The 27,161-nt window shown below is 46.4% G+C and overlaps 1 protein-coding gene across 2 annotated transcripts in view; it reads right to left on the bottom strand.

Moving 5' to 3' along the window:
* LOC139275724 (OX-2 membrane glycoprotein-like) overlaps positions 1-27,161 on the bottom strand; it is a 60,052-nt gene that overhangs the window by 7,024 nt on the left and 25,867 nt on the right. The gene's annotated exons all lie outside the window — the stretch shown is intronic.

Raw genomic sequence — 27,161 nt, 5'->3', positions numbered from 1 at the left:
GGGAGAAAGAAAACAAGGAATTATAGAACAGTTAGCCTGACATCGGTAGTGGGAAAAATGCTGGAATCAGTTATTAAAGATGTAACAGCAGCACATTTGAAAAGCAGTGACAGAATCAGTCCAAGTCAGCATGGATTTATGAAAGGGAAATCATGCTTGACAAATCTTCTAAGTTTTTTGAGGATGTAACTAGTAGGGTGGATAAGGGAGAACCAGTGGATGTGATGTATTTGGACTTTCAAAAGGCTTTTGACAAGGTCCCACACAAGAAATTGGTGTGCAAAATTAACGCACATGGTATTGGGGGTAATGTATTGACGTGGATAGAGAACTGGTTGGCAGACAGGAAGCAAAGAGTAGGAATAAATGGGTCCTTTTTAGAATGGCAGGCAGTGACTAGTGGGGTGCCACAGGGTTCAGTGCTGAGACCCCACCTATTTACAATATATATAAATGATTTAGACGAAGGAATTGAATGTAATATCTCCAAGTTTGCAGATGACACTAAGCTGGGTGGCAGTGCAAGCTGTGAGGAGGATGCTAGGAGGCTGCAGGGGGAATTGGACAGGTTAGGTGAATGGGCAAATGCATGGCAGTATAATGTGGATAAGTGTGAGGTTATCCATTCTGGTAGCAAAAACAGGAAGGCAGATTATTATCTGAATGGTGACAGATTAGTAAAATGGGAGGTGCAATGAGACCTGGGTGTCATGGTACATCAGTCATTGAAGGTAGGCATGCAGGTACAGTAGCCAGTAAAGAAAGCAAATGGCCAGTTCATAGCGAGGGGATTTGAGGATAGGAGCAGGGAGGTCTCACTGCAGTTGTACAGGGCCTTGGTGAAACCACATCTTGAATATTGTGTGCAGTTTTGGTCTCCTAATCTGAGGAAGGACATTCTTGATATTGAGGGAGTGCAGCGAAGGTTCACCAGACTGATTCCCGGGATGGCAAGACTGACATATGAAGAAGGATTGGATTGACTAGGCTTATACTCACTGGAATTTAGAAGAATGAGAGGGGAATCTCATAGAAACATAACATTCTGACAGGATTGGACAGGTTAGATGCAGGAAGAATGTTCCCGATGTTGGGGGAGTCCAGAATCAGGGGTCACAGTCTAAGGATAAGGGGCAAGCCATTTAGGACCGAGATGAGGAGAAACTTCTTCACTCAGAGAATTGTGAACCTGTGGAATTCTCTACCACAGAAAGTTATTGAGGCCAGTTCGTTAGATATATTCAAAAGGGAGTTAGATGTGGCCTTTATGGCTAAAGGGATCAAGGGGTATGGAGAGAAAGCAGGAATGGGGTAATGAAGTTACATGATCAGCCATGATCATATTGAATGGTGGTGCAGGCTCGAAGGGCCGAATGGCCTACTCCTGCACCTACTTTCTATGTTTCTATGTTTCTATGTTTCTAAGTGACATTTACTGGTGGTTGGCATACATTCAAATAAATTCTGTCTAATGCAACTTATGCCAGCTTCTTTTTTTATTCTTGCAGCTTCTTCCATCTTCTGATGGGGATGATTTGAAGTATTTTCAGCTCTTTATATTTTCTCAGTGCCTTAGAAACCACATTCATACACTGGAAAGTGTCCGCAATTCTGAGGCCACATTGGTCTTCAGAGAGTGGTTGTCAGTTCTAAACACCTGCATTGTGTATTTCCACAAGATAAGGAACTCTGCTGTTTCCTTAAATTGTACTTTCAGTGGTACCATGACAATTTTTAGAAGAGTCTCCTGCATACCATGGAAAATATTTTTTTCTATGCAGGTCTGAGGGCACCTGAATATTTTAGAAATTTTATTTGGTGCAATTTCCAGGGTTTTGGAGTCCAATTTTTATATATAAGTATGCATAAATTCATTATGATGTGTATATTATGTCACAATATGTAAATACATATTATACAATTAACACACATAAAATATGCTCCCCTGATGACTTTGTGATTTTATCTTGTGAACAGCTGATAGTAGATCAGGAAGGGTAACCAACCCACCATCCTGCAGTCAGTCCACCATCCTGTGTCCAGCCAGCCAGCCCCCACCAGCAGCCGGCAAAAATACAGCCACCTACCACCAGTACCCAGTCATCACCAACAACGAGGGGTCAGCAAACAGCAGTCAGCAATCAAAAACATTCAATCCATAACCAGTAGCCAGCTACCAGACGCCAACCATCCGCCAACAGCAGCCGGCCAGAGCAGTCAGATTATAGCTTGTTACCAGAACAAAGCCTTGGGAGTAGGGGGGAGAGAAAGAATGGGAGTTGAAGGCCTGAGGAAAAGAATGGAACCTTAATTTGTAGAAGATGTTGAAAAACAGACTGCAAAACAATTACCTGCTACAAATGTACTGGCAATGAAGAAAACAACCGAGTGAATAAATCAGAGTGCATGTTGTGAAGAACAGTGATTTTACAGATGTATCATCATATGACCTGAAAGGGATCTTTAATGCAAGACTTCTGACACAAGGCAGAATAAATAAACCCTTTTTCCTTCCCCCATAATCCAGGCTGCCTCTCTGTTTATCACCCAGCCATCTAACGCTATGTCTCTCTCTTCTCATGCCCCCGCAACATTGTGTTCTTCTCGCACCTCAGCACTGCTCCCAGTCTCTTCACTCTCCCTCTTCCAGCAGCCTACTCAAATTCCATTGCAGCATGCAGTGTCAGTTCCACTTAACCCTCTTGTCAAGTGTCATTGAACCCTGCTGGCGCCAGTAAAAGCAGAAATAGGAAAGAAATACTTGCATTTATATAGCACTTTTCACGACCTCAGGATGTCCCAAAGTGCTTTATTGTAGTTTTGAAGTGTAGTCTCTGATGCACTGTACAAAATGCGGCATCGAATTTGCGCACAAGGTCCCACAAACAACAATGTGATAATGACCAGTTTTAGTGTTAGTAATGTTGGTTGAGGGATAAATATTGGCCAGGAACACCAAGGAGAACTTCCCTGCTCTTTGAATAGTGCTATGGAATCTTCTATGTCCACCAGAGAGGGCAGACAGGGCCTCGGTTTAACATTTCATCCGAAAAACAGCACCTCCCTCAGTACTGCACTGGGGGTGTCGGCCTGGATTATGAGCTCAAGGCTCTGGAATGGGAATTAAAACCACAACCATGATGTAATTGGCATCACGGAGACATGGCTCCAGGGTGACCAAGGTTCGGAACTCAACATCCAGGGGTATTCAACATTTAGGAAGGATAGACAGAGAGGAAAAGAAGGCGGGGTGGTGCTGCTGGTTAAAGAGGAAATTAATGCAATAGTAAGGAGGGACATTAGCCTGGATGATGTGGAATCGGTATGGGTGGAGCTGCGGAATACCAAAGGGCAGAAAACGCTAGTGGGAGTTGTGTACAGACCACCAAACAGTAGTAGTGAGGTTGGGGACAGCATCAAACAAGAAATAAGGGATGTGTGCAATAAAGGTAGAGCAGTTATCATGGGTGACTTTAATCTACATATTGACTGGGCTAATCAAACTGGTAGTAATGCGGTGGAGGAGGATTTCCTGTAGTGTATTAGGGATGGTTTTCTCTACCAATATGTCGATGAAACAACTAGAGAGCTAGCCATCCGAGACTGGGTGATGTGTAAGGAGAAGGGACTAATTAGCAATCTTGTTGTGTGAGGCCCCTTGGGGAAGAGTGACCATAATATGGTAGAATTCTTTATTAAGATGGAGAGTGACACAGTTAATTCGGAAACTAGGGTCCTGAACTTAAGGAAAGGTAACTTCGACGGTATGAGGCGTGAATTGGCTAGAATAGACTGGCAAAGGATACTTAAAGGGTTGACGGTGGATAAGCAATGGCAAGTATTTAAAGATCACATGGATGAACTTCAGCAATTGTACATCCCTGTCTGGAGTAAAAAATAAAACGGGGAAGGTGGCTCAACTGTGGCTAACAAGGGAAATTAAGGATAGTGTTAAAACCAAGGAAGAGGCATATAAATTGGCTAGGAAAAGCAGCAAACCTGAGGATTGGGAGAAATTTATAATTCAACAGAGGAGGACGAAGGATTTAATTAAGAGGGGGAAAATAGAGTACGAGAGGAAGCTTGCAGGGATCATAAAAACTGACTGCAAAAGCTTCATTAAATCTGTGAAGAGAAAAAAGATTAGTGAAGACAAATGTAGGTCCCTTGCAGTCGGATTCAGGTGAATTTATAATGGGGAACAAGGAAATGGCAGATCAATTGAACAAATACTTCGGTTCTGACTTCACAAAGGAAGACACAAATAACCTTCCGAATGTACTAGGAGACAGTGGGTCAAGTGAGAAGGAGGAACTGAAGGATATCCTTAAAAAGCGGGAAATTGTGTTTGGGAAATTGATGGGATTGAAGGCCGATAAATCCCCGGGGCCTGATAGTCTGCATCCCAGAGTACTTAAGGAAATGGCCCTAGAAATGGTGGGTGCATTGGTGATCATTTTCCAATAGTCTATCGACTCTGGATCAGTTCCTATGGACTGGAGGGTAGCTAATGTAACACCACTTTTTAAAAAACGAGGGAGAGAGAAAACGGGTAATTATAGACCGGTTAGCTTGACATCAGTAGTGGGAAAAATGTTGGAATCAATCATTAAGGATGAAATAGCAACGCATTTGGAAAGCAGTAACAGGATCGGTCCAAGTCAGCATGGATTTATGAAAGGGAAATCATGCTTGACGAATCTTCTGGAATTTTTTGAGGATGTAAGTAGCAGAGTGGACAAGGGAGAACCAGTGGATGTGGTGTATTTGGACTTTCAAAAGGCTTTTGACAAGGTCCCGCACAAGAGATTGGTGTGCAAAATCAAAGCACATGGTATTGGGGGTCATATACTGACGTGGATAGAGAACTGGTTGGCAGACAGGAAGCAGAGAGTCGGGATAAATGGGTCCTTTTCAGAATGGCAGGCAGTGACTAGTGGAGTGCCGCAGGGCTCAGTGTTGGCACCCCAGCTCTTTACAATACACACTAACGATTTAGATGAAGAAATTAAGTGTAATATCTCCAAGTTTGCAGATGACACTAAACTGGATGGCGGTGTGAGCTGTGAGAAGGATGCTAAGAGGCTGCAGGGTGACTTGGACAGGTTAGGTGAGTGGGCAAATGCATGGCAGATGCAGTATAATGTGGATAAATGTGAGGTTATCCATTTTGGGAGCAAAAACACAAAGGCAGAATATTATCTGAATGGTGGCAGATTAGGAAAAGAGGTTGTGCAATGAGACCTGGGTGTCATGGTTCATCAGTCATTGAAAGTTGGCATGCAAGTACAGCAGGTGGTGAAAAAGGCAAATGGTATGTTGGCCTTCATAGCTAGGGGATTTGAGTATAGGGGCAGGGAGGTATTACTGCAGTTGTACAGGGCCTTGGTGAGGCCTCACCTGGAATATTGTGTTCAGTTTTGGTCTCCTAGTCTGAGGGAGGACGTTCTTGCTATTGAGGGAGTGCAGCAAAGGTTCACCAGACTGGTTCCAGGGATGGCTGGACTGTCATATGAGGAGAGACTGGATCAATTGGGCCTGTATTCACTGGAGTTTAGAAGGATGAGAGGGGATCTCATAGAAACGTATAAAATTCTCACAGGACTGGACAGGTTAGATGTGGGAAGAATGTTCCCGCTGTTGGGGAAGTCCAGAACCAGGGGACATAGTCTTAGGATAAGGGGTAGGCCATTTAGGACGAAGATGAGGAGAAACTTCTTCACTCAGAGAGTTATTAACCTGTGGAATTCCCTGCCGCAGAGAGTTGTCGATGCCAGTTCATTGGATATGTTCAAGAAGGAGTTAGATATGGCCCTTATGGCTAAAGAGATTCAAGGGGTGTGGAGAGAAAGCAGGAAAGGGTTACTGAGGAATGATCAGCCATGATCGTATTGAATGGTGGTGCAGGCTCGAAGGGCTGAATGGCCTACTCCCGCACCTATTTTCTATGTTTCTATGTTTCTAACCTTCTGACTCAGAGTTAAGAATGCTACCACTGAGCCATGGCTGATATGGCTACATACTGTGGGTAGGTTGAATCCTTTCTACCTTCATTGTGACAGCAACAGACTCAATAGGAACAACAGTGGGACTTTGCTGGGGTGGTGCAGGATGGTTTTGACTCCAGTATCCTGGCGGGCAGTTAACAAGCATATGTCACCGTTTCTGGCTCCCAGAAGTGAGTACATGCTCATCAACACAAATTTTAATTGGGTATACACTGTGTATCCATCTACATAACAACAGTGACTAGACTTCATGCATTGGTTGTAACATGAGAACTACATCCCTTTTTTTCATTTCAGAAAGATTAATACTATTGGAATTGTTATTTGCATCTGTCATTTGGTATTTTTGCTTCATATTTTGTAAACTCGCCCCCAGCCTTACTGCAATTATTGCTGTGGTTCCATGTGGTATATTTGCATATTTGCAGAAGGTTTAAACCCTGAATGGAAATTCAAAATTATTTACAGAAAGCAGAACCTTTTTTCACCTCAGGGCATTTCCTGACAATATGATAGAGTGAATTACAAGAAGTCTTATGGGCTGTTGCTCATAAGATGTAATTTAGGTAAGTCATTTTAATTGCAACTTTTTAGTGTTGTAGCAATAAGTCACATCCCAATTGGATCTGCTCCACTCCTCTACTCATCACTGATTAATTGGTTACTGGCACTAAAATATGACATCATTGTTCTAGCAGAGTTCATTTTAACTATTTTAAAGGTCAATTAGATAGTTGCTTAAAACACACCAATATAAACACTATAGGGAGCTACCAGGAAAGTGGGATATGGAAAACAGAGTGACTGCTGCCAACGAGTGACTACTGCTAACTGGCAGCGACTGGAAGCTGTGTAGAAGAATTCTGTGCATGCATGTTAAAAACCGAGTCAACTTTAAATGGTTAGTTTCTTCAGTTTGGCAACAGTGATCCCTTTTCCAGGCAAAAGCATTCTGCACATAAATGTTAATGTTAATGAAGCTAAATTCCGCAGCAGCGATCAAACTTATTTTTTTATTTTCTTCAGTTCGGCAGCAGTGATCTCATTTCCCCACTGCCCCACCCTCCTCCTTTCACGCCAATTTGTGGGATGTCTGATGAGAACAGCCAAAAAAAACAATGGAACTGCGTATGTGCAAATACTTTACTTCATTGGCAGCAATCATGTCCTTTAATGGTTGTGTAATCTTTCACTTGACATCCTCCACACACTGCTGGATCACATTCTGGGGAAGCCAAGCGAAGGGATAATCTTACTTTAACATATTTTCAATGTTAGTTAATGGTGAGTCTTTATGTAATACAGGTCTATACTGAGGTACATGTAAACTGAGTCTATACAATAATAACCACACTTTAATTGGTTCTTCCAATCACAATATAACTGTTGAAAACTGGTTACAGTTCCTCGGCATTCCCCTTTAACCTCTGCTTCCACAATCGCTTGAGAGTTTTTCCTGAATTTCCCCCAATATGACCATCCACCCAACTCGTTTCCCCAGTGGGGGGACAGACAATGGCTCATTTAACCTTCACAGGGTTTCTGTAGGGTTTTTTTTCAAAGAAGTGCAAGTCACTAATTCGAAACAGTATAAAAGTGAACCAGTAAAATATCTGATATTCACTCTCTATACATTTTTCCTTCTATTGCTTTTGTGAACTGCAAATAGCACAACAAAAAGTTAATAAATTTCTGCTGAATAAAACGCTCATTTCCATCTATCCCACTTTTCTTCTTTCATTTCCTGGCTGCAGCATCATTCACAGCCTAGATTTTCCACTTAAGTTTGGCGAGCCAACATATCTCAGGCAGACTTGGGTGAGAAATACAATGGGAGCTGATCCACTGGCTCCAAGTTTGTTCCTGCTGCTTCGAGGACTTTTGTCCACATACCTAAACTTGCTCGTGTGACCAATTATTTCCAATGCATATTAACTCATAGACCTGGTGTTAAGGTTGTATTTGCCTGTTAATTGCTTGGTAATTCATGTGGAACATGCAAGTTAATTCAGCAATGATTTAATGTTAACATTGTGTTCATTCTTCCCATTTAAAGCTATTGTTAAAGCACAGAAGGGAACCATCAGAGCTAGTGAGTAGTACAGCAGATATTGCCTCAACAAGGAAGATTTGGGTGAATTCTGAAGTATGGCTGTCCCATCAAGTCTGGCAATCTCTAGCAGGAAGAACAGCAAAGAAGAAAATCATAACCAGGATGTTTCAAGGTCAAAAGAGGCAGATTTTCAGGGCTACCTAATGCAGGGTAAATGCTGCTGACATGTCATACCAAGATTTCAGTGACAAATAGTGTGAAAGTACATCTTGCCTCAACTGGGACATGACCTCAGGTCAGTACAACTTATATTGGGCCCAAGTTTCCCAGAAGTTGCTCTTATTTTTTTTGGAGCAACTAGCTTTTTTTGGAGTCTCTTAAAAATCACAATTCTCCCCATTTAGTTTGCTCCAGTTTAAGTGAGTGAGTTCAGTTTCTTTTTAGTTCCGTTTTTTTTTCAAAAGGGAGCGTTACCAGCCACTTACGCCTTTTTTGGCCATTTAAGCAGGTTTAGTCAGCGAAAAGTTACTCCAAACTAACTTGGGCCAGCGTATGTATCCACTTTTGTACGCTCAAAAAAACCTTGCGGAGACTTAAGAAATCAGCGCAGGTAGCCAGAGATGGGGGCGGGCGGGCGGGGGGGGGGGGGGGGAGGGAAGTGAAAGGATTTCGCAAACCACTAAACACCTTCACAACAATATTAAAGAAGCATGAGTATATTTAAAGCAATAAGCACTAAACAAAGCAGTGCATTTAAAGCACCAAGCACGAAACAAAGCACAAAAATAAGCATTCAATAACAAATAAAAAATACAAGGAAGCTGAGAGGACCTGCACCTAGCACCAAGACTTACAAAGCACTAAACAAAGCACAAAAAGTAATAAGCAATGAATTAACAAATAAAAAGTAGAAGGAACCCTGCACCTAAAGCACCAAGACCAAAGTAATAAGCAATCAATCAATAACAAATAAAAAATAGAAGTCCTACCTTTATGTAAAGGGAAGGCAATGGGCCGCAGATGAGGGAACCTATTCGGCCAGGGCTAGGGGTGGTAATACGCACACCGGGAGACTAGGCTCAATGCGGCATCGGTGAAGGGCGGGGGGGAGGAGAGGGGGAGATGAGAGGAAGGAGAGGAGGAGGAGGAGGGGGAGGAGGAGGAGGAGGAGGAGGAGAAGGGGAGGAGGGGGAGAGGAGGAGGAGAAGGAGGAGGGGTGAGGAGGAGGAGGAGGAGAGAGAGAGGAGGGGAGAGAGAGGAGGGGGTGAGAGAGAGGGGGAGGGGAGGAGTGGGGAGGGGAGGAGTGGGGAGAGGGGGGAGAGAGAGGAGGGGGAAGAGGAGAGGGAAGAGAGAGGAGGAGGGGGAGAGAGAGGAGGGGGAGAGGAGGAGGGAGAGAGAGGGTAGAGAGAGAGGGTGGAGAGGAGGGGGGAGAGGAGGGGGAGATGGGGGGAGAGGAGGAGGAGGGGGAGGAGGGGGGGTGAGGAGGGGGAGGAGGGGGGAGTGGAGGGAGGGAAAGATGGGGGAGAGGAGGGGAGAGAGAGGAGAGGGGGAGAGGAGGGGGTGGGGGGGAGAGAGGAGTGGGGTAAGTGGAAGTACCCTCTTGATCAAATGGTACAAATCCTCTGGAAGGTCTGGAGCCAGCCCTTTGGACTTCAGTATCCTGAGGATCTTGTTCCCAGTAACAAAACGCACCTGGGCAACATCATGGGAATCCCTTAGGATCACACCATTTGCCAGCTTCTAAATCTGTTCTTTTACATTAGGCACTGTTCCCTCACAGGTCGCGGCAAGGAGCCCATTCGGCCAGGGCTGGGGGCAGCGTGCTTCAGGCCCCTTCCACACAGCCTGTTGAGCCTGTGCCAGATAAAATCCTACATTGTCTGCAACCTCACTGAAATAATGGGAGCTGGCTCCTTTGAATGGTGGAACTTCACTCAGCTAAGAATTCAAACACTCCCTGTAACTCAAATCGACAAGTTCCTTCACGTGCCTCAGGCCAAAGTTCCATCTTGATTTTCATGAAAAGTGTTTATAATCTGTAAATCCCTAATCGAAGGCTGAAAGGAATCAAATCATCTTTTGACATGAAGGGAAGAAAACAATCAGATGACACAGCCTGCAGAGCACACTCTGGCCGCCGATGAGGGAGCCCATTCGGCCAGGACTAGGGACGGCGTGCTTTGGGCCCCTCCCACTCAGCCTGCAGAGATTGTGGGGGCGAGGAGCTACTGCACATGCGCGCACACTCTAGTGCGCATGTGCAGAGGTCCTGCCACTATTTTAAGCACCGGGACCTGGCTCTGCCCCCCACTGGATGTGGTGCGCTACGCCGAGGCCGAAGATGTCCTGAGGCGTGGGGAGAATTCCTCGGTAGTTTTAGGTGCGGTTTTTGTTCTAAAAATTCGGCGCACCTCTAAGCGTGGGGGCAAACATGGGCCCATTGGAACCAGACCTGCAGCCAAGCAGAAATATTCTATAGTTATTTTCAATGAAATTGAAAACCACACTCAACTTCCCTACCACTGGATTCTTTCAGGTACCAACAGAAGATGTCACTCAGATCACTATAGAATTCAATGGTACATCACTGATATAATAGTTGCTACATATCGGCATATATCAAATTTAACAGTAGTATCTGTATTATATATGTAACCCCTGGCAACCTGTATCATAGCACCACCATAGGCCTATCTGTTGGTGTCCCAAGGGATCCCGTGCTGTACCAACAGTCTGGAGTTTAATTAAAGGAGCTAAGGTCACACTTACTCAATGCATACAGTACTCAGTCATATCACTTTATTATGAGCGTAACAATTGCCGACGAGATAACGAACAACCACATGAAAATGTAAAGCACTGTTAGGAAAACAGGAGGTGCAACGAGACCTGGGTATTCATGGTACATCAGTCATTGAAGGTTGGCATGCAGGTACAGCAGGCGGTTAAGAAAGCAAATGGCATGTTGGCCTTCATAGCGAGGGGATTTGAGTACAGGGGCAGGGAGCTGTTGCTACAGTTGTACAGGGCCTTGGTGAGGCCACACCTGGAGTATTGTGTACAGTTTTGGTCTCCTAACTTGAAGAAGGACATTCTTGCTATTGAGGGAGTGCAGCGAAGGTTCACCAGACTGATTCCCGGGATGGCGGGACTGACCTATCAGGAAAGACTGGATCAACTGGACTTGCATTCACTGGAGTTCAGAAGAATGAGAGGGGACCTCATAGAAACGTTTAAAATTCTGATGGGTTCAGACAGGTTAGATGCAGGAAGAATGTTCCCAATGTTGGGGAAGTCCAGAACCAGGGGTCACAATCTAAGGATAAGGGGTAAGCCATTTAGGACCGTGATGAGGAGAAACTTCTTCACCCAGAGAGTGGTGAACCTGTGGAATTCTCGACCACAGAAAGTTGTTGAGGCCAATTCACTAAATATATTCAAAAAGGAGTTCGATGAAGTCCTTACTACTCGGGGGATCAAGGGGTATGGCGAGAAAGCAGGAATGGGGTACTGAAGTTGCATGTTCAGCCATGAACTCATTGAATGGCGGTGCAGGCTAGAAGGGCCGAATGGCCTACTCCTGCACCTATTTTCTATGTTTCTATGTTTCTATGTATCCTGGAGAAATTCTCAGAAGGGGACGATTGGGAGGCCTTCGTGGAGCGACTCGACCAATTCTTCGTGGCCAACGAGCTGGAAGGGGACGAGAACGCTACCAAACGAAGGGCAATCCTCCTTACCGTCTGTGGGGCAACAACCTATGGCCTCATGAAGAATCTTCTATCTCCGGTGAAACCAACAACCAAATGCTATGAAGAACTGTGTACGCTGGTCCGGGAGCACCTAAATCCGAAGGAAAGCGTTTTGATGGCAAGGTATCGGTTCTACACGTGTCAACGGTCTGAAGGCCAGGAAGTGGCGAGCTACGTCGCCAAACTAAGGCACCTTGCAGAACATTGCGAATTCGATGGATTCCTTGAGCAAATGCTAAGAGATTTTTTTGTGCTTGGCATTGGCCATGAGGTTATCCTTCGCAAACTATTGACTGTTGAAACACCAAATCTGACCAAAGCCATAGCGATAGCCCAGGCATTTATGTCCACCAGCAATAACACCAAACAAATTTTGCAGCATAAAGAGATTTCAGCTAGTACTGTGTACAAAGTAACATCGTTTTCAGGCAGGAATGCATATGGCAGAACGTACACGCCGGCAGCTGCACGACCTCAGATGACCCAGAGTCCGCCATCAATCGTTAATGCGAGGCAGTTAACACCTTATTGGCGCTGCGGAGGTGATCATCGAGCCCATCAATGCCACTTCAAATACTATGCGTGCAAAGGCTGTGGAACAATGGGACACCTCCAGTGAATGTGCAGACGAGCTGCAAACCCTGCAAACCACCACGTTGCAGAGGAAGATCGATCCATGGTGGATCAGGCTGAACTAGAGACTCGAACCGAGGAGGCAGAAGTGTACGCGGTACACACCTTCACCACAAAATGTCCACCGATCATGTTAAAAGTTGAACTGAACAGAATTCCAGTATCCATGGAACTGGGCACGGGTGCGAGTTAGTCTATAATGAGTAAAAAGGCCTTCGACAGGCTGTGGTGCAACAAGGCACACAGGCCCAAGCTTAGCCCCATTCACACCAAGCTAAGAACTTACACCAAAGAGCTGATCCCTGTTATTGGCAGCGCAGAAGTAAAAGTCTCCTATGATGGAGGAGTTCACGAACTCCCACTATGGATTGTGCCAGGAGATGGCCCCACACTGTTCGGCAGAAGCTGGCTGGGAAAAATACGCTGGAACTGGGACGACATCCGAGCGCTTTCGTCCATCGCCGACGCCTCATGTGCCCAGGTTCTGAGCAGGTTCCCGTCGTTGTTTGAGCCAGGCATTGGAAGTTTCTCGGGGACGAAGGTGCAAATCTACTTGGTTCCCGGCACACGGCCCATCCACCACAAGGCACGGGCGGTGTCATATATGGTGCGAGAGAAAGTGGAAATTGAGCTGGACAGGCTGCAGCAAGAAGGCATCATCGCGCCGGTGGAGTTCAACGAGTGGGCCAGTCCGATTGTTCCGGTTCTCAAAGGCGACGGCATGGTCAGAATTTGCGGGGATTATAAAGTAACGATTAACCGTTTTTCGCTTCAGGACCAGTACCGGCTACCCAAGGCAGGTGACTTATTTGCGACCCTGGCTGGAGGAAAGATGTTCACCAAGTTAGACTTGACATCGGCCTACATGACGCAGGAACTGGAGGAATCTTCGAAAGGCCTCACCTGCATCAACACGCACAAATGTCTATTCATCTACAATAGATGCCTGTTTGGGATTCGTTCGACCACGGCAATTTTCCAACGGAACATGGAGAGCCTGCTAAAGTCGGTTCCACGCATCATGGTCTTCCAGGACGACATACTGGTCACAGGTTGGGACACCATCGAAAACTTTCAGAACCTGGAAGAGGGTCTAAATCGGCTAGATCATGTGGGGCCCAGGTTGAAATACTCGAAATGTGTTTTCCTGGCACCAGAGGTCGAGTTCTTAGGAAGAAGAATTGCGGCAGACGGCATCAGACCCACCGACGCCAAGACAGAGGCCATCAAGAATGCGCCGAGCCCACAGAATGTGACGGAGCTGCGGTCGTTCCTGGCACTCCTCAACTATTTCGGTAATTTCCTGCCCGGGTTAAGCACCTTGCTAGAACCCTTGTATGTGCTACTGCACAAGGGAGACGACTGGGTATGGGGGAAATCGCGAGAGGCTGCTTTTGAGAAATCCAGAAGTCTGTTATGTTCCAACAAACTGCTTGTTCTGTACAACCTATGTAAATGATAGGTGCTAGCTTACGATGCGTCGTCATATGGGGTCGGTTGTGTATTACAACAAGCTAACGAATCGGGAACATTGCAACCGGTCAACTACGCATCCAGGAGTTTGTCCAAAGCCGAAAGAGCTTACAGCATGATTGAAAAAGAAGCTCAGGCATGTGTTTACGGGGTGAAAAAAGTGCTTCAGTATCTGTTTGGTCTCAAGTTTGAGATAGAAACTGACCATAAGCCGCTCATATCGCTATTCTCAGAGAACAAAGGGATTAACACCAATGTCTCTGCCTGCATCCAAAGAGGGGCGCTCACGCTGTCTGCATACAACTATGGAATCTGCCACAGACCAGGCACAGAGATCTGCGCTAATGCTACCATTGCCCACGATCGGGGTGGAAATGGCACAGCCTGCAGACTTGTTCTTGGTGATGGATGCATTCGAAAATGAAAAGTCACCCGTTACGGCCCGCCAGATCAGGACCTGGACCAGCCAGGATCTTTTACTGTCCCTGGTAAAAAAAACTGTGTCCTCCATGGGACATCGGTAGTGGGTAAAATGATGGAATCAATTATTAAGGTTGTCATAGCAGCGCATTTGGAAAGAGGTGACATGATAGGTCCAAGTCAGCATGGATTTATGAAAGGGAGATCATGCTTGACAAATCTTCTGGAATTTTTTGAGGTGTTTCCAGTAGAGTGGACAAGCGGGAACCAGTTGATGTGGTGTATTTGGACTTTCAGAAGGCTTTCGACAAGGTCCCACACAAGAGATTAATGTGTAAAGTTAAAGCACATGGGATTGGAGGTAGTGTGCTGACGTGGGTTGAGAACAGGTTGGCAGACAGGAAGCAAAAAATAGGAGTAAATGAGTACTTTTCAGAATGGCAGGCGGTGACTAGTGGGGTACCGCAAGGTTCTGTGCTGGGGCCCCAGCTGTTTACATTGTACATTAATGATTTAGACGAGGGGACTAAATGTAGTATCTCCAAATTTGCAGATGACACTAAGTTGGGTGGCAGTGTGAGCTGCGAGGAGGATGCTATGAGGCTGCAGACTGACTTGGCTAGGTTAGGTGAGTGGGCAAATGCATGGCAGATGAAGTATAACGTGGATAAATGTGAGGTTATCCACTGGTTGTAAAAACAGAGAGACAGACTATCATCTGAATGGTGACAGATTAGAAAAAGGGGAGGTGCAACGAGACCTGGGTGTCATGGTACATCAGTCATTGAAGGTTGGCATGCAGGTACAGCAGGCGGTTAAGAAAGCAAATGGCATGTTGGCCTTCATAGCGAGGGGATTTGAGTACAGGGGCAGGGAGGTGTTGCTACAGTTGTATAGGGCCTTGGTGAGGCCACACCTGGAGTATTGTGTACAGTTTTGGTCTCCTAACTTGAGGAAGGACATTCTTGCTATTGAGGGAGTGCAGCGAAGATTCACCAGACTGATTCCTGGGATGGCGGGACTGACCTATCAAGAAAGACTGGATCAACTGGGCTTATATTCACTGGAGTTCAGAAGAATGAGAGGGGATCTCATAGAAACATTTAAAATACTGACGGGTTTCGACAAGTTAGATGCAAGAAGCATATTCCCAATGTTGGGGAAGTCCAGAACCAGCGGTCATAGTCTAAGGATAAGGGGTAAGCCATTTAGAACCGAGATGAGGAGAAACTTCTTCACCCAGAGAGTGGTGAACCTGTGGAATTCTCTACCACAGAAAGTTGTTGAGGCCAATTCAGTAAATATATTCAAAAAGGAGTTAGATGTAGTCCTTACTATTAGGGGGATCAAGGGGTATGGCGAGAAAGCAGGAATGGGGTACTGAAGTTGCATGTTCAGCCATGAACTCATTGAATGGTGGTGCAGGCTCGAAGGGCCGAATGGCCTACTCCTGCACCTATTTTCTATGTTTCTATGTTTCCAACTAAGCAATGCACCCAGAGAGGCACCACTAAGTTTGTGGTCATGGCCCTCCAAACCGTGTTCCAGAATCCACGTTGACTTTGCGAGTCCATTCCAAGGCAAAATGTTCTTGGTTTTTGTGGATGCTTATTCAAAATGGACTGAAAGTGTAATAATGTCTGTAAGCACGTCCACTGCCACCATCGAAAGCCTACGAGCCATGTTTGCCACACACGGCCTGCCGGATGTCCTTATCAGTGACAATGGGCCGTGTTTCACCAGTGATGATTTCAAGGAATTCATGACCTGCAATGAGATCAAGCACGTCACATCTGCCCCGTTCAAGCCTGTATCCAACGGCCAGGCAGAATGGGCAGTCCAAACCATCAAGCAAAGCTTAAAATGTGTGTCGAAAGAAACAGAGAAACATAGAAAATAAGTGCAGGAGTAGGCCATTCGGCCCTTCGAGCCTTAACCACCATTCAATAAGATCATGGCTGATCCTTCACCTCATTACCCCTTTCCTGCTTTCTCTCCATACCCCTTGATCCCTTTAGCCATAAGGGCCATATCTAACTCCCTCTTGAATATAAGTAACGAACTGGCATCAACAACTCTCTGCGGTACAGAATTCCACAAGTTACCAACTCTCTGAGTGAAGAAGTTTCTCCTCATCTCGGTCTTAAATGGCTGACCCCTTATCCTTAGACTGTGACCCTGGTTCTGGACTTCCTCAATGTCATTCCTGCATCTAACCTGTCCAGTCCTGTCAGAATTTGATATGTTTCTATGAGGTCCCCTCTCATTCTTCTAAACTCCAGTGAATACAGGCCCAGTCAATCCAGTCTCTCCTCATGAGTCAGTCCTGCCATCCCGGGAATCAGTTTGGTGAACCTTCACTGCACTCCCTCAATAGCAAGAACGTCCTTCCTCAGATTAGGAGACCAAAACTGAACACAATATTCCAGGTGAGGCCTCACCAAGGCCCTGTACAACTGCAGTAAGACCTCCCTGCTCTTATACTCAAATCCCCTAGCTATGAAGGCCAACATGCCATTTGCCTTCTTCACCGCCTGCTGTACCTGCATGCCAACTTTCAATGACTGATGTACCATGACACCCAGGTCTCATTGCACCTCCCCTTTTCCTAATCTGCCGCCATTCAGATAATATTCTACCTTCATGTTTTTGCCATCAAAGTGGATAATCTCACATTTATCCACATTACATTGCATCTGCCATGCATTTGCCGATGCAACGCGCAGCCTCTTAGCATCCTCCTCACAGCTCACACTGCCACCCAGCTTAGTGTCATCTGCAAACTTGGAGATATTACACTCAATTCCTTCATCTAAATCATTGATGTATATTGAAAATAGCTGGGTTCCCAGCACTGGGCCCTGCGGCACCCCACTAGTCACTGCCTGCCATTCTGAAAAGGACCCATTTATCCCAACTCTCTGCTTCCTGTCTGCCAACCAGTTCTCTATCCACGTCAAATACATTACCTCCAATACCATGTGCTTTAATTTTGCACACAAATCTCTTGTGTGGGACCTTGTCAAAAGCCTTTTGAAAGTCCAAATACACCACATCCACTGGTTCTCCCTTGTCCACTCTACTGGTCACATCCTCAAAAAATTCTAGAAGATTTGTTATGCATGATTTCGCTTTCATAAATCCATGCTAACTTAGACCGATCCTGTCACTGCTTTCCAAATGCGTTGCTATTTCATCTTTAATAACTGATTCTAACATTCTCCCCACTACTGATGTCAGGTTAACCGGTCTATAATTCCCCGTTTTCTCTCTCCCTCCTTTTTTAAAAAGTGGTGTTACATTAGCTACCCTCCAATTCATAGGAACTGATCCTGAGTCGATCGACTGTTGGAAAATGATCACCAATGCATACACTGTTTCTAGGGCCACTTCCTTAAGTACTCTGGGATGCAGACTATCAGGCCCTGGGGATTTATCGGCCTTCAATCCCATCAATTTCCCTAACACAATTTCCTGGCTAATAAGGATTTCCTTCAGTTCCTCCTTCTCGCAAGACCCTCGGTCCCCTAGTATTTCTGGAAGGTTATTTGTGTCTTCCTTCGTAAAGACAGAACCAAAGTATTTGTTCAATTGGTCTGCCATTTCTTCATTCCCCATTATAAATTCACCTGATTCTAACTGCAAGGGACCTACGTTTCTCTTCACTAATCTTTTTCTCTTCACATATCTACAGAAGCTTTTGCACACAGTTTTTATGTTCCCTGCAAGTTTCCTCTCATACTCTATTTTCCCCATCCTAATTGAACCCTTTGTCCTCCTCTGCTGAATTCTTAATTTCTCCCAGTCCTCAGGTTTGCTGCTTTTTCTGGCCAATTTATATGCCTCTTCCTTGGATTTAACACAATCCCTAATTTTCCTTGTTAGCCACGGTTTGAGCCACCTTCATCGTTTTATTTTTACTTCAGACAGGGATGTACAATTGTTGAAGTTCATCCATGTGATCTTTAAATGTTTGCCATTACCTATCCACCGTCAACCCTTTAAGTATCATTCGCCAGTCTATTCTAGCCAATTCACATCTCATACCATCGAAGTTACCTTTCCTTAAGTTCAGGACCCTAGTCTCTGAATTAACTGTGTCACTCTCCATCTTAATAAAGAATTCTACCATATTATGGTCACTCTTTCCCAAGGGGCCTCGCACAACAAGATTGCTAATTAGTCCTTTCTCATTACACATCACCCAGTCTAGGATGGCCAGTCCTCCAGTTGGTTCCTCGACATATTGGTCTCGAAAACCATCCCTAATACACTCCAGGAAATCCTCCTCCACAGTATTGCTACCAGTTTGGTAGCCCAATCTATATGTAGATTAAAGTCGCCCATGATAACTGCTGTACCTTTATTGCACGCATCCCTAATTTCTTGTTTGATGCTGTCCCCAACCTCACCACTACTGTTTGGTGGCCTGTACACAACTCCCACTAGCGTTTTCTGCCTTTGGTATTCTGCAGCTCTACCCATACAGATTCCACATCATCCAAGCTAATGTGCTTCCTTATTATTGCGTTAATTTCCTCTTTAACCAGCAATGCTACCCCACCTCCTTTTCCTTCCTGTCTATCCTTCCTGAATTTTGAATACCCCTGGATGTTGAGTTCCCAGCCTTGGTCACCCTGGGACCATGGCATCGTAATTCCAATTATATCATATTCGTTAATAGCTGCCTGCGGAGTTAATTCGTCCACCTTATTATGAATCTTCTTGCATTGAGGCACAGGCCCTTCAGGCTTGTCTTTTTAACATACTTTGTCCCTTTAGAATTTTGTTGTAATGTAGCCCTTTTTGATTTTTGCCTTGGTTTTCTCTGCCCTCCACTTTTACTTTTCTTCTTTCTATCTTTTGCTTCTGCTCCCATTTTACTTTCCTCTGTCTCCCTACATAGGTTCCCATCCCCCTGCCATATTAGTTTAACCCCTCCCCAAAAGCACTAGCAAACACTCCCCCTCGGATATTGGTTGCGGTCCTGCCCAGGTGCAGACCGTCTGGTTTGTACTAGTCCCACCTCTCCCAGAACCGGTTCCAGTGTCCCAGGAATTTGAATCCCTCCCTTCTGCATCACTCCTCAAGTCACGTATTTGTAAAGTCCTTACTCAATGGCACAAAACCCACAAGAGGCACATTCTATGGACAAGGTCACTCTATGACCTGAACCTTTATTCACAGGACCAAGAAGTAATGACCCTGTCTGGGACCTCCCTTTATATACCTGGATGATCAGGTAAGGAGTGTCTCCCACAAATTCACCCCCTGTGGTCAAGGTGTGCATTGCTTAAGTATATACAGTATTGCAGTGGTGTTACATAGAGGTTACATACATGACATCACCGCAATCCCCCCAAAGTCTTATTGGGATCATAGGTTAAGTCTCTCGGGTGGTCTACGCTCCCCCGTGGAGCGCCACAGTTGGAGCTCTGGTTGTTGAGCCTTGGCGTGAGTGTCTGTCACCTGTGGTGATTCCGGCCTGTCCAGTCTGACCGCCAGGACTGTGCATGCTGCTGAATATTCTTGTTGCTCGTTCACTGGTGGTGGTATGAGCACCATCTCATGATCTTCCTCGGGTTCCTCAGTGTCCATGCTGAACCTTTTTTTTTACTTGGTCCAATTGCTTACGGCATATCTGCCCAGTGTTGAGTTTAACCACGATGACCCTGTTCCCCTCTTTGTCTATTACAGTGCCCTCAAGCCATTTGGGCCCCGCGGCGTGATTGAGGACAAATACACGGTCATTTATTTCTATACATCTCCCCCTTGAATTTAAGTCATGGTATTCGTTTTGGGACTGGCGCTTGCCCTCAACTATATCGGTCAGGACTGGGTGAATAAGGGACAACCGAATTTTGAGTATTCGTTTCATAAGTAGCTCAGCGGGCGGGACCCCCGTGAGCGAGTGTGGTCGGGACCTATAGACCAGCAGGAGGTGCGATAGGCGGCATTGAAGGGAGGGTCCTAGAATCCTGAGCATGCCTTGTTTAATGATTTGGACCGCACGTTCTGCCTGGCCATTGGAGGCTGGCTTGAACGGTGCTGTCCTGACATGGTTGATGCCATTGCTTGACTTGAACTCCCGGAATTCGTAGCTCGTGAAATATGGGCCATTATCGCTAACAAGGATGTCTGGCAAGCCGTGGATTGCAAAGACCGCACGTAGACTCTCCACAGTGCTGGATGTCGTGCACGAATTCAAAATTATACACTCGATCCATTTCGACTACGCATCTACCACAATGAGAAACATTTTTCCCATGAACGGGCCCGCATAGTCTATGTGAATATGTGACCATGGCCTGGTGGGTCAGGGCCATGGACTAAGCGGGGCCACCCTGGGGGCATTACCCAGCTGGGCACACGTCGTGCACCTGCGAACACAGTGTTCCAGGTCTGAATCAATTCCTGGCCACCAAACATGTGACCGGGCAATGGTCTTCATCAGCACGATGCCTGGATGCTCGCTGTGGAGTTCCCTGATGAATGCCTCCCTGCCCCTCTAGGGCATGACTACCCAGCTGCCCCATAATAGGTAGTCAGCTTGGATGGAGAGCTCATCCATCCGCCTGTGAAACAGTCTGACCTCCTCAGGGCATGCTCCGTGTGCGGGCGCCCAATCCCCAGTCAGGACACATTTCTTAATCAGAGATAGGAGGCGATCTCTGTTTGTCCAGATTTTGATCTGGTGGGCTGTGATGGGAGAACCTGCGCTGTCAAAGGCATCAACGACCTTGACCATCTCAGCACTTTGCTCCGCTGCCCCCTCAGTGGTGGCCAGTGGAAGCCTGCTGAGCACGACAGCACAATTTTCGGTGCCAGGCCAGTGCCGGATGGAAAGCCCATCGCTGTATGCGAGCTGACGCGTTGGCATTGACAGCCTTGCTGTCTGACAACAGGGATGTTAATGGCTTGTGGTCCATTTCTAATTCGAACCTCCTGCCAAAAAGGTACTGATGCATTTTTTTTTACCCCATAGACACATGCGAGTGCCTCCTTCTCAACCATCCCATATCCCCCTTCTGCTTGAGAGAGTGACCTGGAAGCATAAGCCACAGGTTGTAGTTGGCCCTCAGCATTACTCTGCTGCAACACGCATCCAATCCCATGGGACGATGCATCACATGTCAGAACCAATTTCTTGCAGGGTTCGTACAGGATCAATAACTTACTTGAACAAAGTTGTTTCCGCGCCCGATTGAAAGCCCGTTCTTGAAAGTTCCCCCAAAACCAATCACAACCCTTACGCAGGAGCACGTGAAGCAGCTCCAACAACGTACTTAAGTTTGGCAGAAAGTTCCCGAAATAATTCAAGAGTCCCAGAAATGAACGCAACTCCGATGTGTTGCCGGGCCTGGGCGCTCCTCGAATCGCTTCTGTTTTGGATTTGGTGGGCCGAATCCCATTTGCAGCAACCCTCCTGCCCAGGAACTCAACCTCAGGAGCCAAAAATACACATTTAGACTTCTTGAGTCGCAGGCCTACCCGGTCCAGTCGGCGTAACACCTCCTCCAGGTTGTGGAGGTGTTCCTTGGTGTCATGACCCGTGATGAGGATGTGGTCCTGAAATACGATTGTTCCAGGAATGGATTTGAGCAGGCTTTCCATGTTTCTTTGAAAAATCGCGGCCGCTGATCAAATGCCAAACGGGCATCTGTTGTAAACGAACAGTCCCTTGTGCATGGTGATGGTGGTCAGTAGTTTAGATTCGTCGGCCAGTTCTTGGGTCATATAGGCTGAAGTGAGATCCAACTTGGTAAACAGCTTGCCGCCTTCCAGCGTGGCAAAAAGACCCTCCGCTCTCGGGAGCGGGTATTGGTCTTGTAGGGACACCCGATTGATAGTGGCCTTGTAGTTGCCACAGATCCTGACAGAACCATCCGCTTTTAGGACAGGAACGATGGGGCTCGCCCAGTCGCTGAATTCAATGGGTGAGATGATACCCTCTCTCAGCAACCGGTCCAATTCGCTCTCAATTTTCTCCCGCATCACATACGCCACCGCTCTGGCTTTGTGGTGCACTGGTCTGGCGTCCGGGGTGATGCGTATCACTAATTTGGTACCTTTGAACGTCCCGACGCCAGGTTGGAATAGTGACTCAAATTGTTGTCGGACTTGTAAGCATGAACTTCGCTCCACAGATGATATTGCCTGAACATCCCCCATTTCCAGTTCATCTCAGCTAACCAGCTCCTCCCCAACAGTGCGGGACCATTGCCTGGGACAATCCAGAGCGGCAGCCGGTTCACTGATCCATTGTGTGTGATCGCCAACATTACACTGCCTAGTACTGGAATAATTTCTTTGGTATACGTCCGTAGTTGTGTCTCAATGCGTTCTAGTTTGGGTCGACTGGCTTTGAGTGGCCATAGCTTTTCGAATTGTTGAACGCTCATGAGTGACTGGCTGGCCCCAGTGTCCAGCTCCATGCGTACAGGGATGCCATTTAATAAAACCTTCATCATCATAGGTGGCGTTTTGGTATATGACCTGTGAATGTTTGCCACATGAACCTGCTGAACTTCAGCGTCCATTGATTTGCCCCAAGAGTCATCCTGCCTCACAGAACCCTCTTCTGGTCCATCCGCCTCGTAAATTAGCCTGGTTACAGGCTTCCTGCACATTCGAGCTAAATGACCACTGAGGTTGCAATTTCTGCAGACAAATTGTTGAAACCTGCCAATCCTGGCAGAATGTTTGCCCTCACACCTCCAGCATGAGCTGAAATTCCCATCGTTGTGAACAAAGGAGCTATGACCCGGCATTCCTTGCTGATTGTCCCTTTGACTGCTCTTCATTACCCTGTTAGTGTGTGTCAATGGCCCCATCCCGGACCGCATTGTCCACTGTGATGGCGTAAATGTCCGTTCAGCCTGCCATTGTCTCTGTTGAAAACCTGCTCTGGGGTCTATTGCTGCTTGGGGTGTGTCGAACTGCCCTTGCCTGCCTGCGGGGCTCTGAGTCGCGTTTATGATATTGTTTCCCTGATCCCCCGCCGCGTTGGAGGCAGAATTGCGCGCGTATATTATTTTGGTTTCCTCCTCCCCCGGCATGAAAGTCTGAGCCATCAACGCCGCCGCTTCCAAAGTCTAGTCCTTGGTCTCAATTAACTTTCGGAAAATCTCCGCATGACCGATGCCCTAAATAAAGAAGTCCCTTAACATCTCCCCCCTGCAGGCTTCTGTGAACTTACAGATGCTGGCCAAACGCCGGAGATCCGCAACGAAGTCCGGTATGCTCTGTCCTTCACGACATCAGTGGGTATCGAATTTGTGTTGGGCCATGTGAATGCTGCTCGCCGGTTTGAGGTGCTCACCGATTAGTTTGCTGAGCTCTTCAAAGGTTTTGTCCGTCGGCTTTTCGGATACTAGTAGGTCCTTCATGAGCGCGTAAGTCTTAGGTCCGCAGCTCGTCAGCAGATGGGCCCTTCACTTGTCGGCCGCTGCATCTCCCAGCCATTCTTTCGTGACAAAGCTTTGTTGGAGCCTCTCAATGAAATCATCCCAGTCCTCACCAACACAGTACCATTCCTCTGTGCTACCGGTGGCCATTCTTGTGGGTCGTTGATTCCCGTTTCTCATCGCCAATGTAATGTCCTTACTCAACGGCACAAAACCCACACGAGGCACAGTCTATGGACAAGGTCACTCTATGACCTGAACCTTTATTCACAGGACCAAGAAGTGATGACCCTGCGTGGGACCTCCCTTTATATACCTGGATGACCAGGTAAGGAGTGTCTCCCACAAGTTCACCCCCTGTGGTCAAGATGTGCATTGCTTAAGTATATACAGTATTGCAGTGGTGTTACATAGAAGTTACATACTTGACAATATTCATCTTAGGTATCCTGCTATTTCTACTCTGACTAGCACGTGGCACTGGTAGTAATCCTGAGATTACTACCTTTAAGGTCCTGCTTTTTAATTTAACTCCTAGCTCCCTAAATTCAGCTTGTAGGATCTCATCCCCTTTTTTTACCGATATCGTTGGTACCTATATGCACCACGACTACTGGCTGTTCACCCTCCCCCTCCAAAATGTCCTGCAGTCACTCTGATACATCCTTGACCCTTGCACCAGGGAGGCAACATACCATCCTGGCGTCTCGATTGTGGCCACAGAAACTTCTATCTATTCCCCTTACAATAGAATCCCCTACCACTATAGCTCACCCACTCTTTTTTCTGCCCTCCTGTACAGCAGAGCCACCCACGGTGCCATGAACCTGGCTGCTGTTGCCCTCCCCTGATGTCATCCCCCCCAACAGCACCCAAGGTGGGGGATGACTGCAGGGGAGTTCTGCACTACATTCCTTCCACGGCTCTGCCTGATGGTCACCCATTCCCTATCTGACAGAGTAACCTTTACCTGCGGTGTGCCCAACTCACTAAATGTGCTATTCACGACATCCTCAGCATTGCGGATGCTCCCGAGTGAATCCATGCACAGCTCCAGTGCCGCAATGCTCCCTGCAGACCTGCCTGACCTGAGTCCTGCTCAGCTACCGCACCAGACCCCACTCACTCACCGGGGTTCCCCCAGCCGAATTGCTCATGAAAAGGTTGCTCAAAACAAGGTTCTCTCTTGTCCACCCTGATCTCCATGATTACATTGAGGGCAGGCGGCTTCAACAAAGCATGTTCCATGATCGCACAAATTGTCACGCGATATTGACCCTGTATTTGTACTCAACTATGGACATGGTCCCAAATGGCTTGCTGGTATTGTCATAGCCAAAGAAGGGAGTAGGGTGTTTCAGGTCAAACTGGCCAATGGACTAACGTGCAAAAAGCATTTGGACCAAACCAAATTGCGATTCACAAACAGCCACGAGCAACCCGAAGAGGACACCACCAACTTCGACCCTCCAACACACACACAAGTGGCAACCAACATCACGGTTGACCATGAAGCTGAACTCACCATTCCCAGCAGCCCGGCAAGGCCAGCTGCCCAGCACCCCAGCGAAGAACCAACCAACTCACCCACACCTGTATTTGTACCGAGACGATCGACAAGGGAGCAAAATGCCCCAGATCGTCTCACCATGTAAATAAGTGTACTATTAACTTTGGGAGGGAGTGATGTTATGTATGTAACCCCTGGCAACCTGTATCATACCACCACCAGAAGGCCTACTTGTTGGAGCCCCAAGGGATCCCAGCATCCCTTGGGAGCACTGTATATAAGCAAGCCTTCCATGCTGTACCAACACTCTGGAATTTAATTAAAGGAGCTAAGGTCACACTTACTCATTGCATACCGTACTCAGTCATATCACTTTATTATGAGCCTAACAATCTGGAAAGACCTCATTTTACCAGTCATGTGGCATTTACTGAGTACGAAGTGCCATTGATTGTTTTCATGTGCTATTCGTGCTCTTACATGCAGTGTCCTCTATGCTCATATCCAGATGTTAGGCCCCTCATCAACATATGCAAGGGGTCTAACAACGGTTTTAGGTGGCTGCCAGGGATACCTGAAAAATCATCCACCCCAATTTGGAGTCAGACGTATTTCAGGCATCTTTGGAGCCTGGGATATAGCCCCATGTTATTGGACCTTTTTGTACCTGCTTTCCACCCGGAATTAGATTCGACATCATAACAATATATGTCAAAAGACAAGGCAAATCCTTAACCCCTTCACCTTAACTCCTCTCTAAGGAACCATCTGGGAATTTCCACCGAGCATAAGTCTAGGAGTGAATGATGCCTAAGGTTGGCTCTCTGAACTGTCTTGTGTCACCCAGCTCATAAGAACATAAGAACATAAGAAGTAGGAGTAGTAATAGGCCATCAGGCCCATTCAATGAGGAACTGGATTGGGTCCAGGAGAGGATCAAAAAGGTAAATTCAAAATGTATTTTTTTACTTTCCCTTTGAAGCCAGGAGGAGGAGGAGTGCCCCTCTGGGCACTACACTTAACCTTAGGCCTCGCCTGCCAATATCTCGCATAGCCCTCTCCCAATCACAGGGACTCCTGCGGGAAGGCCCATCAGCCAATCACACCATTTACATGGTCTTGGCAGATGGTCTCTGGGCAATGCGAATTTCCACCACTTCCCGCCCCAACCAGATTCTTACTAAGTTACACAATTCTGATTGAAGTAGTTAAATATATTCCTTGCTGTTTACTGAAATGTTTAAACAATTTGACTGTGCATTTTCCTTCCAAAATAACCAGAAGGCAGCTGCAGCTTTGATCAGGAATGTTCATGCAGTGAATTCCCTTTGAAATTATTGAGATCTATAATTAGCACAGCAGTAACATTGCTGCCTTTATAAGTTCTTCCTGCAGTCGGGCTCCACCTGAAGTACTGAGAACAATGTTGATCGGAGGAGGCAGCTCAGAAATTACAAAACGAGTTAAACAAAATATATAAAATATGGTGAATAAAATTTAACTCGTACAAGTGTAAAGTACCACACATAGGAAGGGAAAATAGGTGACATACGTACTCCATGAATGGTGTTGAAATAGCTTCAACAGCAGCTGCATGCCACTCTATAACCCAATTGTGAGAGGCACCAAACCCTGGACATAAGGAAAGCTTAGGTTACCTCTGCCACAGACTCCTCCCCACTTCCTGAACATGAGAAACCCACAAGATGAACACAAGCCGAATGACTCCTGCTGACTTCCTGCCTGTTCCCATGCAAGAAGGTTTCTGGGGGAATTTAAATGAGATCTGTGTACTAAAATAGGATGAGCCTTATTTCTGGAGCAGTGACTCAATTTCCAATTCACCTTGCTGCCAACCTGGGGCAAAAATCAGGGACCATAATTTTCCAAGATTTAAGACAAATT

Source organism: Pristiophorus japonicus, chromosome 11 (genome assembly GCF_044704955.1).
Source record: "Pristiophorus japonicus isolate sPriJap1 chromosome 11, sPriJap1.hap1, whole genome shotgun sequence".
In the NCBI taxonomy this organism is placed as follows: Eukaryota; Metazoa; Chordata; class Chondrichthyes; family Pristiophoridae; genus Pristiophorus; species Pristiophorus japonicus.
The sequence above is the reverse complement of the archived record's forward strand: the minus strand, read 5'-3'. Positions and strand labels throughout refer to the sequence as shown.